At 37.5% G+C, this 4,919-nt stretch overlaps 1 pseudogene; it reads left to right on the top strand.

The window, feature by feature from the left end:
* The first annotated feature begins 1,728 nt into the window (after positions 1–1,728).
* Positions 1,729–1,879, top strand: LOC125158360 (uncharacterized; annotated as a pseudogene).
* Positions 1,880–4,919: the final 3,040 nt, after the last annotated feature.

The following is a 4,919-nucleotide window of genomic DNA, read 5'->3' as shown; positions in this document are numbered from 1 at the left end:
CACCCATTCACCATACGTTCGCTGTGCGTCTTCAGCGTGCCACACACTTTGCTGTGCTTCCGAGTATAGACTTGGATAAGACAGGTTTCCTGCCATGAGGGAACCCAAAGTCTGGCTTAACTGACAGGTGTGAAAGCTGTAATACAGTATTCCAACATTATAAGGGCTTTTCCAGGAGTTTGGACCAAATCAGCAAGCAGCATAATGCTTGGAGGAGCCGGAGAAAGCTTCTAGAAGGAGCTGTGTTAGAGCTGGGACAGAGGCATGCATGGCTAGTTCTTGAAAAATCCGTTTATTTTTTTCTCTCTATTATTAGTAGTTGTTTTTTTTTTTAATGTATTCGTTTGCCTCTCTTATGTAAGAAATCTTTTCCTACCCTAAAACCATGAAGATATTTTCAAGGGATGAAGATATCACTTCATACTATCTTCTGAAACCTTGGTAATTTTGCCTTCCACATTTAGGGTTATAACACACATAGACTTGATTTTTGTGCAGGATGGAAAGGAGACATCCAGTGCAATTTTTTCTCCATTAGAAGTTTTTTTCCATTTTTTCCCCATATGGATACCCTTCTTCTAAGCACAGCTGCTGTGTTGAAAGCAGATAGTGAGAATGGGAATCTTCATTCCATCCTGTTGACAACTTCAGAGGAAAAGCTTTCATTGTTTTACTACAGGTACTAGGATTTTTGTAGTGTTTTGACTGATGCTTATTATTAGATTAAGGTGTTCTCTTCATATTCCCCTTTGTGTAGATTAATGTTTATCATGAATTACTATTGAATTTCCTCAGATTGTTTTTATCCATTCATTAAGATCATGTGGAGTGTCTCCATTAATCTGTTAAAGTGGTGAGTTATATTAATGGAATTTCTAATGAGTCTTGAATTCCAGGTATTAAGCCAGGTTACTCATAATGTATCAATTAATTCCTTTATATACTGCTCGATTTGGAATGCCGGCATTTTTTCCAGGATGATTGCATTTATGTGTAAACATCAGATTGTTTTATAATTTCTCATCGACTTTTGGTATTAAGGTTCTTCTAACCTCTAATTTGTGGAGGATACTGTCCCCCCCCCCCCCAACCCATTCTCTGGAAGACTTTGGGAGAGAAAGGTTGAATTTGCTATTGAAACCATCTGGGCCTGGAATATTCTTTATGAGGGAAAGGTTTTGTGATTGATCCATTTACATGAATTGCATCACTTCTAAAAAGTTATGTTTTTTTCTAGGAGTTTACTCAATTTCATCTAAATTTTTGATATTGGCATAAAGTGGCAAAATCACTTGCATTTTCATTTTGGCTCTTGTCCTTTCTTTTCCTCTTTTTCCCTCTTCTTTCTCGAGCGGTTGTGCCACACATTTATGGATCTTCTCAGTTTCTTTCAAGAATCAACTTTTTGGTTTTTGACCTTCTTTATTGTGTGGCTTTATTTTTTTTTTTATGTTTATTTTTGAGAGAGAGAGAGAGAGAAGACAGGGAATGAGCAGGGGCAGACAGAGAGTGAGACACAGAATCTGAAGCAGACTTCAGGCTCCAAGCTGTCAGCACAAAGCCTGATGTGGGGCTTGAACTCGTGAACTGTGAGATCGTGACCTGAGCCAAAGTCGGACGCTTAACCGACTGAGCCACCCAGGTGCCCTTATTGTGTTTGTGTGCCTTTAAAAAAAACAAAACTTTATTGATTCCTGTGTCAATCTAGATTATTGACATGGATGCCTTATTGCTTCTGGGCCTTTTGGCTAAGATCAAGTGTATTGACATGGATGTCTAGCTCATTAATCCTCAGGGTTTTTTTTTTTAATTTCTTTTCTATCAATGTACAGAAATCAGTTGCATTCTTATACACTAATAATGAAGCAACAGAAAGACAAATAAAGAAACTGATCCCATTCACAATTGCACCAAGAAGCATAAAATACCTAGGGATAAATCTAACCAAAGATGTAAAAGATCTGTATGCTGAAAACTATAGAAAGGTTATGAAGGAAATGGAAGAAGGTATAAAGGAATGGAAAGACATTCCCTGCTCATGGATTGGAAGAATAAATATTGTCAAAATGTCAATACTACCCAAAGCTATCTACACATTCAATGCAATCCCAATCAAAATTGCACCAGCATTCTTCTCAAAACTAGAACAAGCAATCCTAAAATTCATATGGAACCACAAAAGGCCCCAAAGAGCCAAAGTAATTTTGAAGAAGAAGACCAAAGCAGGAGGCATCACAATCCCAGACTTTAGCCTCTACTACAAAGCTGTCATCATCAAGACAGCATGGTATTGGCACCAAAACAGACATGTAGACCAATGCAATAGAATAGAAACCCCAGAACTAGACCCACAAATGCACGGCCAACTAACCTTTGACAAAGCAGGAAAGAACATCCAATGGAAAAAAGACAGTCTCTTTAACACTGGTGCTGGGAGAACTGGACAGCAACATGCAGAAGGTTGAAACTAGACCACTTTCTCACACCATTCACAAAAATAAACTCAAAATGGATAAAGGACCTGAATGTGAGACAGGAAACCATCAAAACCCTAGAGGAGAAAGCAGGAAAAGACCTCTCTGACCTCAGCCGCAGCAATTTCTTACGTGACACATCCCCAAAAGCAAAAATGAACTACTGGGACCTTATGAAGATAAAAAGCTTCTGCACAGCAAAGGAAACAACCAACAAAACTAAAAGGCAACCAACGGAATGGGAAAAGATATTTGCCAATGACATATCGGACAAAGGGCTGGTATCCAAAATCTATAAAGAGCTCACCAAACTCCACACCCAAAAAACAAATAACCCAGTGAAGAAATGGGCAGAAAACATGAATAGACACTTCTCTAAAGAAGACATTCAGATGGCCAACAGGCACATGAAAAGATGCTCAACATCGCTCCTCATCAGGAAAATACAAATCAAAACCACACTCAGATATCACCTCACGCCAGTCAGAGTGGCCAAAATGAGCAAATCAGGAGACTATAGATGCTGGAGAGGACGTGGAGAAACGGGAACCCTCTTGCACTGTTGGTGGGAATGCAAATTGGTGCAGCCACTCTGGAAAACAGTGTGGAGGTTCCTCAAAAAATTAAAAATAGACCTACCCTATGACCCAGCAATAGCACTGCTAGGAATTTACCCAAGGGATACAGGAGTACTGATACATAGGGGCACTTGTACCCCAATGTTTATAGCAGCACTCTCAACAATAGCCAAATTATGGAAAGAGCCTAAATGTCCATCAACTGATGAATGGATAGAGAAATTGTGGTTTATATACACAATGGAGTACTACGTGGCAATGAGAATGAATGAAATATGGCCCTTTGTAGCAACGTGGATGGAAATGGAGAGGGTTATGCTAAGTGAAATAAGTCCTACAGAGAAAGACAGATACCATATGTTTTCACTGTTATGTGGATCCTGAGAAACTTAACAGAAACCCATGGGGGAGGGTAAGGAAAAAAAAAAAAAGAGGTTAGAGTGGGAGAGAGCCAAAGCATAAGAGACTCTTTTGAGAACAAACTGAGGGTTGATGGGAGGTGGGAGGGAGGGGAGGGTGGGTGATGGGTGTTGAGGAGGGCACCTTTTGGGATGAGCACTGGGTGTTGTATGGAAACCAATTTGACAATAAATTTCGTATATTGGAAAAAAAATTTCTTTTCTAACATATGTATTTAAAAACATCTCCTGAGTTTTGATAGGTAGGTAGTATTTTTGTATTTTATTATTTAAACTTATTTTCTGATTTTCCCTTAGGTTAATGGGTTATCTAGACATGTAATTCTTAATTTCCAAACATGTATGTTTTGTCAAATTATCTTCTTTGTTTATTTTTTTACTTCTAGTATAATCGCATGGCCATCAGAGGACATGCTTTCTATAAATTCATTTCTCTAAAAATGAATCATTGTTTTGTGACCCAATGTGTGGTTAATTTTTATAGCTGTTTCTGGTATGCTTCAAAGGATGATGAATTCTGCAGTTTGGGGAATAACATTCTGTCTTTAGAAGCCAAGTATGTTATCAAGTTGTGTGTATCTCTGTATCTCTACTGTTTTTGTTTTGTTTTGTCTCTTTAAATCACTAATTAATAAGAGTTGTGTCAACATTTCTGGAGTGGTGGTGGGTTTTTATGTTTATCCTTGTTCTAGATTTTTTCATTTTATGTGTTTTGAGGTTATGTTATTAATTGCATACAAATTTATAACTTTTTAGTCCTCTAGACAATTGGAGCATTATGTTATTATGCATTTACCCTTTTTATTAGTGAGTTTTGCCTGAAAATATGTATAATGTAGTTATATCAGATTTCTTTTGGTTAGTGTTTACATAGTATATGGTGTTCTTTCTTTTTACTTTTGATAATTTTTATTTATTTACTTTAAGTAGGTTTCATGCCTAATGTGGGGCTTGAACTCACTACCCTGAGATTTAGGAGAGTAGCATGCTCACTGCCTGAGCCAACCAGGTACCCCTACTTTTGACAGTTTTATCATTTTATCTTAGAAATGTTTTATATGAACTGAGTATATTTGGATTTTATTTTCTTATTCAGACTATGACAATTTTTATCTTTTAGCTGAACCACTTAGTTCATTTAATTAAATGAAATTACCGATATATTTGGGTTTTAGTCCTTCATGTTTTGTTTATGTTTCTTTTTCCTTTCTTATCTGCATTATTTTAGTGGCTACCCTAGTAATTATAACTGTATTTAATTTTCTATATTAACAAATGCTTTTGTCCTCTTGTGGACAAGACAGAACCATAGATCCCCAGCTCTGTTTATCCCCCTCCTGACTCGCTGGCTGCCATCTCTCTTGCCCTTGCGGATGGCTTGTTCTTTTCTCATCTCCATAGCTCTTGGTAGATGAGGTTCCCTGGATGCCACTCTGACTTTGCCATCC

The sequence above is a fragment of the Prionailurus viverrinus genome, unplaced genomic scaffold, assembly GCF_022837055.1.
Source record: "Prionailurus viverrinus isolate Anna unplaced genomic scaffold, UM_Priviv_1.0 scaffold_33, whole genome shotgun sequence".
NCBI classification, from domain to species: domain Eukaryota; kingdom Metazoa; phylum Chordata; class Mammalia; order Carnivora; family Felidae; genus Prionailurus; species Prionailurus viverrinus.
The sequence above is the reverse complement of the archived record's forward strand: the minus strand, read 5'-3'. Positions and strand labels throughout refer to the sequence as shown.